The sequence below is a fragment of the Diabrotica virgifera genome, chromosome 7 (assembly GCF_917563875.1).
Source record: "Diabrotica virgifera virgifera chromosome 7, PGI_DIABVI_V3a".
NCBI lineage: Eukaryota > Metazoa > Arthropoda > Insecta > Coleoptera > Chrysomelidae > Diabrotica > Diabrotica virgifera.
This window is the reverse complement of record NC_065449.1, coordinates 181,486,374-181,498,967: the sequence shown is the minus strand read 5'-3', so window position 1 is coordinate 181,498,967 and position 12,594 is coordinate 181,486,374. Positions and strand designations below refer to the sequence as shown.

At 32.6% G+C, this 12,594-nt stretch overlaps 1 protein-coding gene across 1 annotated transcript in view; it reads left to right on the top strand.

Annotated features, from left to right (window-relative positions):
* LOC114326173 (ankyrin repeat domain-containing protein 29) overlaps nucleotides 1-12,594 on the top strand; it is a 230,792-nt gene that overhangs the window by 762 nt on the left and 217,436 nt on the right. The window lies entirely within an intron of this gene.

The following is a 12,594-nucleotide window of genomic DNA, read 5'->3' as shown; positions in this document are numbered from 1 at the left end:
AACAATGAATAGATTTAATAGATACCTCCCTCATGAGACTTAGGTACTTGTGTATTCAGTTATTCATATCGAGACCCGTGTTGAGCTGCCCCCCCCCCCACTTGCAAAAATTAAAAAAAAAATAGCCCTGATTTATATGAGCTATTTATATGAGCTTTCATATTCCGCAAATTAAAATTTTTGAGCTCGTTACACTGATCAGGAATTTAATATTTTAGGGGGGGGCTGAGTCGGCCCCCCACTACTTAAAAATAGGGATATTGAATCGATTTTTGCAACAGAATTACATGCTATTTATGAGCTCTTGAAATGATATAGTTTCGATTTTTGAGCTCATCCCCTTCACCCCCAAACAACCCTTTAATTGATTTAACTTAAGAGAAACATGCTGAGAAAAATTAAAATATATCGAATCGCGGATATAATTTGTACCTATAGCTTATATATTCTAAGAATAAACTCTTAAATCACGCGCATTTCGATTATTGAGCTGCAACTCCTTCGCAAGAAAACCACCCCTTCTTCCCGACTTAAGAGAGAGTTGTATTTAAAATGCATTCAATTAATTATTTGGCGACTACGTTTATCATTTAATAATTTATGAACTTTCAAAATACGCGCATTTAGATCATTAAACTGCAATTCCTTTTGTATAGTGATAGTGCAGTCTACTGAAGGTAAAAATCAACTACTACCTTCAATTTCGGTGAACCTTCATCGATTTTCACGAAAATTGGCAAGTTGTTAGAGGATACCCCAAGAAACAAAGGTGACATGGTGCCACCTTGCGCATTTACCCTGAGGGTGGATACCACCCTTTCTCGGGGGTGAAAATTATTTTATTAAAAATAACTCGAGAAATCGATAGAAGGACAAATTATAAGCAAAATTTGTTATATACAGTTATTAAAATAAATCAATACTTTTTGAGTTATTAAAGATCAAAGATTTTAATTTTTCGTGAAAAAATGCATGCTTTAAAGCGGCTTTTCATAAATCACTTAAAAAGTGTAAGTTTTTATAAAAAAAGTTATCATTACTAAAATTAAAGCTTTGAAAAACCTTTTATTATTAATTCAAAGTGAGTTATAAATAGTTAATTAAATGTATTTTTTTTGGCGAGAACTCAAATCTAATTATTCAAGCCTAATTAACAGGAAAACGATGCATTTTATAAAATATACTTAATATATATTTGTCAAAGTACTCAGAAATACTTATTAAATGAGCACCGAAAGAAGTTGATATCATCAAAATTAAGCAAGTGAACATGAAAATAATAGGACCCTTTCAAATTTTTAGAAAAAAGTGAAAAATAAAACGAACGCCATTTCTACAAAAATTAAAATCTTTAGTAATCTCTGTAAGACTTTCTTTATTTTAACATAAGTAATGACCTTAAACATTTTGACTGATTTAGAATGAATATTTTTAAAAAATATAATATCTGATTTAAAAAAATCAAAATTTTTCAAATTTTTGTCAATTTTGAAGTATAAATTTTGATGCTATCAACTTCTTCTGGACCTCATTTGATAGGTATTTCTAAGTACTTTGACAAGTATTTAGTAAGTTGTTCTGAAGCTATTTTCTTGTGGCATTTTTACAATTTTAACTATTTAGAATGGGAAATAAGCCACAATATTATTAAAAAATGATTTTTAATAAAATCATTTTTTAATAATATTGTGGCTTATTTCCCATTCTAAATAGTTAATATTTAGTAAGTATTATAAAATGCATCGCTTTCCCGTTATTTAAGATTAGATCCTTGGATTTGAATACTCGTAGATAAAAATATACATTCAATTCTTTATTAGCTTCAATTTTAGTGATGAAAACTGTTTTGTGAAAGCTTACAGTTTTAGAGTTATTTATGAAAAATCGCTTTAAAGCATTCATTTTTTTTCACAAAAATTAAAATATTTGATATTTAATAACTCAAAAAGTATTGATTTATTTTAATAACGTTATATAACAAATTTTGCGTATAATTTGTCCCTCTATCGATTTGTGTGGTTATTTTTAATAAAGCAATTTTCACCCCCGAGAAGGGGTGACATCTACCCCAGGCTAAAACCGCAAGTTGGTACCATGTTACTTTTGTTTCTTGAGGTATCCTCTATCCACTCACCAATTTTTGTGAAAATGAATGGAGGTTCACCGAAATCGAAGATCATAGATGATTTTTACCTTCAGTGGCTGCACTGTAGAAAGAAAATTGCAATTTAATAATTGAAATGCGTGTATTTTGCGAGCTTATAAATTATTAAACGATATGTAGTCGCCAAATAATTAATCTAATTCATTTTAAGTAAAATTATTTCTTAATCCGGGAAGATGGGGTGGTTTTCTTGCGAAGGGGTTCTAGCTCCATAATCGAAATGCGCGTGATTTAAGAGTTTATTCTTAGAATATAAGCTATACGAATTAAACTTCTATTAACTTTTTTGTAAAAACTTACAGTGTTTCAGTCATTTATGAAATACCGCTTTAAAACATGCATTTTTTTCACGAATAAATTAAAATCTTTAATCTTTCATAATTCAAAAAGTATTGACTTATTTTAATAACTTTATATATAACAAATTTTGCTTATAATTTGTCCTTCTATCGATTTGTGGAGTTATTTTTGATAAAATAATTTTCCCCCCCGAGAAGGGGTGTCATCCACCCTCAGGGTAAAGGCGCAAGGTGGCACCATGTCACCTTTGTTTCTTGAGGTTTCCTTTAACCACTCACAAATTTTCGTGAAAATCGATGAAGGTTCACCGAAATTGAAGGTAATAGTTTATTTTTACCTTCAGTGACTGCACTATATAAAAGGAATTGCAATTTAATGATCTAAATGCGCGTATTTTGGAAGCTCATAAATTATTAAATGATATAATGTAGTCACCAAATAATTAATTGAATGCATTGTAAGTAGAACTCTCTCTTAAGCCGGGAAGAAGGGGTTGTTTTCTTGCGAAGGGGTTGCAGCTCAATAACCGAAATGCGCGTGATTTAAGAGTTTATTCGAATATAAAACCTATACAAATTATATCCGCGATTCGATATATTTTAATTTTTCTCAGCATGTTTCTCTTAAGTTAAATCAATTAAAGGGTTGTTTGGGGGTGAAGGGGATGAGCTCAAAAATCGAAACTATATCATTTTAAGAGCTCATAAATAGCTCGTAATTCTGCCGCAAAAATCGATTCAATATCCCTATTTTTAAGTAGTGGCTGACTCAGCCCCCCCACTAAAATATTAAATTCCTGCTCAGTGTAATGAGCTCAAAAATTTTAATTTGCGGAATATGAAAGCTCATAAATAACTCATAAAATTTGTTTTTAATTTTTGCAAGTGGGGGGGGGGGCAGCTCAACACGGCTCATATCGAGTCGAGTCAGACAACTTTTTTAATACGAACAATTTTCGGGAGGGGACGTTTCGTAAATATAGAAGTTTTAAACTTTATTGCGTACGACAAAACTGATGGAGTAGGTACCCTTATAAAGAACATCGCAACACTCCTTGTGGAAAAGTGGCTCCGGTCAAATTTTAACGAAAGTTCGGTCAATGATAGTTCTCAGTGTGTAGATTAAAAAATTCATGGGACCTAGGTCAGAAAAACTAAATTATTCTGAAGCCACAGCCTTCTGAAGTTATTGGATTCAGGTATTTAATGTGCCTACGTCAAGTGCACTAATTCACAGTCAAGTGAGCAAAAATAGTTGTTATTGAAAGTACAGCGACAGCGAAAGTACAACGCCGCGAAAAATATTATTTTCGATTATATGATTGTGAAAATTATAAGTGTTAGCGAAAAAATTAATTTTTGGAGAAGTATCGGCAAAAAACACTATTTCTGTTTGTGGGTCCACGAAAATTATAATTAGTAAAAAGTTCTCAGAAATAATTGTTTTCGTCGGCATCTATTATGAACTAACTCTTTTCATTATAAATATTTTGGGAGTTATAATATTCGCGGACGCGCATATAAAAAATTTTAATCGCCAATACTTATCAAAGAGTTATTATTTTCACTGGAAATGTATAAGGAATCACATATTAATCATAGGTACCAGCGTCCTATTTCCTCCATGAATTCGTGGTCAAAAATAGATGCATCGTATTGTAGTCTTCAGAAAACATCCGACAATTCCTCAGAAAACTGAAGAATAAGTGCGATAGAAGATGTGCTGCTGACGCTACGGCCAAACAAGCGACAATTTACGGCGCCGTAAGAGCAGTAAAATGAAGCGCGAAAATGGGTCCCACGGTGAGTGTAGTGAATGGCCAGACTGAGCTGTAAAATATCGCCCAGCAACATCGAACGGGCCCATCTTCGGCACCGTGTCGCCAACGAATGGACCTGGGTCCAAATTTGTAGCTCATCTAGCCACAAACAACGACCAAAACATTGTATTTACCTACATCTTGCGACACGCTGTAATTTACATCCCCGTCTGGCCATGCTTTACTGCAGCTACTACCACTTCATTTTACTGCGCTTACTGCTCTTACAGCGCCGTAAATTATCGCTTATCTGGCCGTAGCCTAAGCGAGAGGCCACACGGGCGATAATTTACGGCGCCGTAGGAGCAGTAAACCAATTGGTTGACTAACTCCTCCACCAATTGTGGATGAAATAGGAGTTAGTCAACCAATGCCTCGTCAGGTTTACTGCTCTTACGGCGCCGTAAATTATCGCCCGTGTGGCCTTAGCCTAAAGCGACATAAGAATATCATGATTTGATGAATGCTTCACACTTATACAATAGGGCTTTTCATTCACAGTATTAATTTGTTTCGAGCTTCTGTCATATATGCCATATAATCCGTGTATACCAGAGGCGTAGCTACCGCCGTATCAGCCGTATACATTATACGGGGCCCCCGACATTCAAGGGCCCCAGCGGCATGAAACAAAATTTAATTTACAAAAATTGAACAAAATGTTCTACAATTATTTCACTATTAAAACGCTTTGAAACAATGTCGGTATATCGTTTATATATTAACTTCTTGGTGCAATGGATTCTTTATCTATACCTATACAGGGTGTCCCGAAAAGATTGGTCATAAATTATACCACACATTCTGGAGTCAAAAATAGTTCGATTGAACCTAACTTACCTTAGTACAAATGTGCTCATAAAAAAATTACAGCCCTTTGAAGTTACAAAATGAAAATCGATTTTTTTTAATATATCGAAAACTATTAGAGATTTTTTATTGAAAATGGACATGTATCATTCTTATGACAGGAACTGTCAGGAACATCTAAAAACAAAATTATAGTGAAATTTGTTCACCCCATAAAAAATGTATGGGGATTTTGTTCCTTTAAACCCCCCAAATATTTGTGTACGTTCTAATTAAACTATTATTGTGGTACCGTTAGTTAAACACAGTGTTTTTAAGACTTTTGCCTCGTAGTCTTTCTTTATAAGTCACCTTTTATCGAGATGTAGCTTTTTTTTCAAAATATAACTAAAAATGTAAATTATAAATAAATTTTCAGATTATTAACAGGTCTCTATAACCGTACTTAACCATATACAAATATGTGGTGGATTCGACAAATATTCAAAATATCTCTATAAACACTGACTTATCGAAAAAGTATTAAGAGGCAAAAAAGTTTTAGAAACATTGTGTTTAACTAATGGTGGCACAATAATAATTCAATTGGAACGTACACAAAATTTTGGGGGGGTTTAAGGGAACAAAATCCCATAACATTTATATGGGGTGCACAAATTTCACTTTAATTTTTTTTAAGATGCTGCTGCCATAAAAATGCCACATGACCGAGAGATTTCGATATATGAAAAAAATCGATTTTCATTTTGTAACTTCAAAGGGCTGTAACTTTTTTTGTGTGCACTATTGTATATAGGTAAGTGAGGTTCAATCAATCTATTTTTGACCCCAGAATCTGTGGTATAATTTATGACCAATCTTTTCAGGACACCCTGTATAAATCATATTTATTTATTTCTATTCTCTGCTCCATAACAACAGAGCTTTTTTGTTTTCAAGCTACCTTTCACTGTCAATTTCGTTGGCTGTTTGTAAGTTATTGTATAATGTATAATGCCAAATTGCAATTTTTGTAATCGCTTTATGTTTGAATATTTGAAACAGAATGTATGTATTGTTTTTGTATATTTCGTGTAATCTGTTCTTTATCTATAATTGTATTTATGTCTACACTTCTCCAAGAAATTAACGCACCACCTTAAAAATTGGTCATTTTTGATGTCTCGAATTTACTAAATCTATTGTCCAATTTAAAGTGATTTTTTAATGGATGTTATAGCCTTATTCTTTAACAATATCGCTGTAATAATATCGTTGCTAGACAGGTAAATGTTCATTGTATACCGGGTATAACAATCAAACTGTTCCTTTTTTCTCAAAGTTCATCACATCTTGTGGAATATTCTAGAATTTATAAAATACTGAAATTAACCCAACTATAGCCTCATGTTTTCTTAACATTCCGTTTTTTTATTAATTCCTTAATGTTGGATAATAAAAAAGTTAGGAACTTAATACTTTAACAACTAGCCTTATTTTTCATCAATAAAAGGTGTTTTAAATAAGTATGGCAAACTTTAAATTTAATTCTGCACGAAAAATAATGACAGTTTGCTTTATAAACGTATGTCCACAAATGCTTCGTTTCCGAGATAGGAGGTGTTGAGATTTTTCTTGCAAACTGACGATTTAGTTATTGCTCTAAAACCGGTTGATATATCCAAATGAAATTTGGTGGGTTTTGAGAGGTAGTTATTGTGCATTTTTTAACATACAATTAAGAATTTTATTTTCACCATTGGCGCACATAAGAGTTATATTACTCGTATGCGCTCTAATGGTGAATATTAAATTTCTAATTGTATATCAAAAATGCGCAATAACTACCTTTTAAAACCACAAAATTTCATTTGCACATTTTAACCGGTTTTAGGGCAATAAATAAATTGTCAGTTTGTAAGAAAAATTTTAACACCCCCTATCACGGAAACGAAGCATTTGAGGACATACGTTTGTAAAGCAAATGCAAACTGTCATTATTTTTTCATGCAGAATTGCACCTTAGAGTTTGCCATACTTATTTAAAAACACCCTGTATTGAGGAAAAACAAGGCTTGTTGTTAAAGTAGGTACCTAACTTCTTTATTATCCAACATAAGCGAATTAATCAAAAATCAAAATGTTAAGAAAGTATGAGGCTATATGTAGTTGGGTTTTAATTTCAGTATTTTATAAATGCTAAAATATTCCACAGGGTATATTCCACAAGAGAATACACTGATATGGAGGCAGAAGAACAGGCAGGTTTTAGAGCTGGTAGATCGACCATAGACCACCTTTTTTGTATCACTCAACTTATAGAAAAAAAGGTTGCCGTAAATCAAGAAGTCCACTTTTTGTTTGTTGATCTAAAAAAGGCCTACGATAGCATCCCCCAAAATAAGTTATGGAACACTCTAAGACAAACGAACATCAACTCAAATCTCATAACAGCAGTGGAAAAACTATATGATAACGCCAACGCCAAAGTTAAAATAGGAACGAATGTTTCCAAAGGTTTCGTAGTAGACAAAGGACTGAAGCAGGGATGCTGCCTATCGCCGACACTTTTCAAAATATATCTGGAACAAGCATTGAAACTTTGGAAGCGGAAATGCAGCGGCATGGGTATACAATTAAATAATAACAACCTGTACACTCTATGTTTTGCTGATGATCAAATTGTGATTGCTAACGAATATGACGATCTGGAATACATGACTCGAAAATTAATCGAAGAATACAAAAAATGGGGATTAGAAGTTAACATAGATAAAACAATGTACATGAACATCGGTGGCAACGAGCAGAGTCTAATTTTAAATGACGGACAACACATTAAGTACAACAATAAATATTCTTATTTAGGAGTAGAAATCACGGACGACGGCAAATCAGATCAGGCTATAAAAAAACGAAACATTCAAGGTAGAAGGGCCATATCGCAACTAAATAGTATTATTTGGGATCGACATATATCCAAAAAAAATAAACATCGAATATACAACACTATTATAAAGAGCATAGTAATGTATGGAAGTGACGTGTGGCAATTAAAGACAACTACTGAAAGAACACTACAAGCCACGGAGATGGATTACTGGAGACGTGCCGCAGGAAAATCAAAACTCGAAAGAGTTAATAACCAACGTATACGAGAGATTATGGGAGTCACACATACGATTGTCGAAGATATAAAAGTACAACAATTAAAGTGGTATGGACATGTGCAGAGAATGCCAGAACACCGTCTGCCCAAACAGATTCTAGATTGGTCACCAAATGGAAAAAGAAAAAGAGGCCGACCCAGAAAGAGCTGGAGAGAAGGAATAGACAGAGAGATCCGAGAGAGAGGTTTAGACGAAGACCTTTGGGAAGATAGAGATGCATGGAGATTGGGCATCGGAAGACGTCGGAGGACGTTTTAAACCGATTATATATATATATATATATATATACATCTTTCCAACAATGTTGCGTCTTTTCTTACTTGCACCTTCTTGCGTCTCCTTGATAGCGATGAGTTACGTTCGATTCGACAGTGAATATTTGTTATAAACTGTTTATTAATAAGGGCTGCTAATTTTGGTTTTAATAAAATATTTTTTTTAAATTCAAATTTTCATTCAATTTGCAAATGTTGCTAACTCCTTTCGGTATCCCACTTTATTAGCTCCAATTTAGTGTATATTGTATATTATTGCGTCATTACAGTGTTGCCATACTTACTTACTACAAAAAGTTCGAACACATGTTCTCATTTATCAGCTAAATTAAGATTCCTACAAGGGAAACCAATTATAGATGTTTTAAATGGACTTTTTAACTTTGGTTACTCAATGCATTTAAAATAGATCCTCATGAATGATAATTATAATTTTATTTTATTTTAAATTGGGATTTATTTAATAGGAGTATTCATAAAACGATAATAAAAATTTTCTAGTTTTTATTCCTTGATAAAAACAACGATCATTTAAAATACAAAATTTTATTCTTTTAAATATAAACAATCATTCTTAGAGTAATGTAAAACTCAAAATTTAATAAAAAAACATGCGTTAATTTTTATTATTGCAATATGAATTTTGTATGAATACTTTAATCTTTAACCAGTTATTTTGTTCAATAGCTCAGGAAATTTATTCTTTAGTTCTTCACACTTCCCTTTTTTTGGAGGCCTTCTAGATTTGATATGATTCTTGAAAAAGTTTAGAGTGACAGACTTTTGTCTTTCTGTCCATGGAACTAGTTTTCGCGCAGTCTTATTTTTGAATGTTTTATTTTTTTTTTCGTTGTAAAAATGATATTCTCACTTTTAGGGGAGTCAATGAGGGTATTTGGCTCCGAATTCCATCCTACTACATCGATTTACTTGATATTTTTACAGTAAGTAGGGAATAGCTCAAGAAACAAAGTCTACCCTATGCCGATGTGAGCTTTTATCTTGGGGGTGGTTCTCACCCCTTCTCGAGGGTGAAAAATGTTTTGGTTAAAATAGCCACGGAAGAGGCTAGAGAACATAATTTTAAGCAAAACTGTTCTATAATTATTTTTCTAAAACTCAATACTTTTTGAGTTATTCGTACGAATTCGTATGTTTTCGTACGAATTTTTGCGAATAAATTAAAAACTATGCATCTAATAAAAAAACTATATAACATATTTCTGTAGGTTATAAAAAACAAAGAGATTCGTCCCTTCATAAATCTTCTAGTTAAAATACAAAGAGGGATATGGTAGGTAAGAAGAGTTCGTTTTTTTGCTGCATGCTCAAATCGGTGTATTCAACTTGAAATAACAGAGAAACTGTCGATTTTAGGTGTATAATGATACTAATAACTTTTGTAGTGCTTGAAAAGACCTTTAAAATGAGCAATACTAATTGTCGATTACATGCAAAATAAGCGAGATATTCTGCAAAAAATTGATGACTAATGTATTTTAAGAAGAAATGAGAAGTATATTTAACCCCTCATCCATCAGAATTTAAATACCTACATCGTTTTTCTTCTACAATACTTTTTATTATAGTGTTATTTCTATGTTTAAAAAGTTGGACTAGATTAAAGTGAACGGTTTTTGAAAAAAATAAGATGAAATTATAGAGCGCATTTTTAAATTTTCTTAGAAATCTTCCTTTTCCTCCTATGTAACTCGAAAAAGATAAGAGATACGAAAGAAAGATATTACACAAAAATGTAGGGATTTTTCAGATAAAAATTTCCTTTTTATTTTTCATTACTCTATCTCTTATCATTTTCAAGTTACATGGAGAAAAAGGAAAATTTTTAAGAAAATTTAAAAATGCGCTCTAAAATTTGATCTTTGTTTTTTCAAAAACCATTCATTTTAAACCCGTCCAACTTTTTGAACATAGAAATAACACTATAATAAAAGGTATTTTGGAGGGAAAATTATGCATTTACATTTTGGTGGATGTGGGTTAAAATGACTTCTCATTTTTTCTTAATATTCGTTAGTTATCAATTTTGTTTGCATGATATCTCGCTCAGTTTTAATGTAATGGACCTTTAATATAGCTCATTGTAAAGGTCTTTTCAAGGACCTCAAAAGATATTATTAGCATTATACACCTAAAATCGACCGTTTTTCTGTTATTTCAAGTTGAATACACCAATTTGAGAATGTACCAAAAAACAAAATATTTTCACCTACCATATCTCTTTTTTGTATAACTGGAAGATTTAATAACGCAAGTCTCTCTTTGTTTTTTTATAACCTACAAAAATGTTTAATATAGTTTTCTTAGTTAGATGCATAGTTTTTAAGGTATTCGCAAAAAACCGTTCGAAAAGGGTTTTCAACCACGAATATCTCAAAAAGTATTGAGTTCTCAAAAAAAAATTATGGAACAGTTTTTGCTTAGAATTAGGTTCTCTAGCGAATTCCGTGGTAATTTTAACCAAAAAATTTTCCACCCTTAAGAAGGGGTGGGAACCACCCCCAAGATAAAAGCACACATCGGCATAGGGTAGACTTTGAATTAGGAGACAAGTAGAAGCTAGGCCCCAAATTTCATTAAAATCCATGCAGTAGGATAGAATTTGGAGGTAATATCCTATTCTTGCTCCCATTGACTGGCGTATTTGACTAGTTGATGGTTCACTATCATCATGTAGCAAACACTTTAACTCATCGTCACCATCAACATCGCTTTCAGAAAAGTTATCTTCCAAAAGATTTTTGTCCATATCAATTTCTACTTCATCTAAAGATTTTCCTTTGAATTTGTTGGCTGTTCCCTTCTCCATTACCATCAACAGTTTCGCTATTTTAGTAGTTTGGTAAATATCTTCTGACAGTCTGTAGGAACTTCTGTAGTTCTGTCTGTATCCCATGAAAGTAGCTAATTGTTCAATCTCTCCATCAGATAAATTTAATAATTGTGATAAAGTTGCCAGATGCTTACGCAAACGAGCCGATGTTATATAAGTAGGATCTTTCGCAACGGATAATTTTGCGTGCTCTCCTAATATTTTGTAACTGATTAAATGTGAAGAAGATTTAACAGGAGCAAATAGGTAAGGATTATCCCTTGGTACAAATTCATTTCTAACCGCAAGCAAAGTATCGATATGATTTTGTACCTCGGGGTTGAACAAAACTGGAACACCCCTGCCCTTCTTACCTCTAATGGCTACTGTCTTCATTGAACTTAATAGTTTTTTTTTTCAGAAGGTGAAACTGCTTTTTGAAACTCTTCATATTTTTGATTTCCGATAGAGTTAACATAAGTGTAAAAGGACATTCTCTGTAATTCTCCAGAACGTTTTCTGTTTAGCAAAATTATTCTACAGTACACAGATTCAATGAGATTGTTAAACGCTTTAATATCTTCTAATTTTAGTACATTTTTGGAGTTAGTCTTTTGCGGTGCATTTTCAACTGTAGTGTCACAAATAATTCTGCAGAATTTTCGTTGCATCGTCAGCAAGTTTAACTAAATGGGATCTTAGCAATTTTAGACCATTCGCTAGTGGAACTATTGTAACCTTATTCCATTTGTTAAGATTTAAATTATTAGCTGCTTGGGTTGAGGCCTCAATACTCCAGTTTGCCTCAAATAGATGAATTAAAGTTTTAAGCTATGCCTCAATTGTAGCAGTTGAAGCAGATAAGTATGCAGTTTGTTTCTTATAGGCAAAAGTGATTGCAAAATCGCAACATTGTTTGAGTGATCTCATGGCATATATTCATGGCAACATTTGGAGACAAGTCTTTTTCAGGATCATAACAAGCTATTCGTTTTGTGGTTTCAACAAAGGCATCAAATACTTTGATCGCAATGCTGAAAACATAGTGGATATATATGGGTCTATTTTTCTCCTTTCTTTAAATATTTTTGACAATTCCCTCATTTTGCGTGATGTAACTGCTACAAAAATGCTTTTCTCTGTGCGTCTTCAAACAACGGGTTCCAAATGGACGAATTAGAAAGTCGTTCTTGGCTTCCATTGAAATCCTGTCCGCTCTCATCCTGAGAAACATTTCTTCTTTT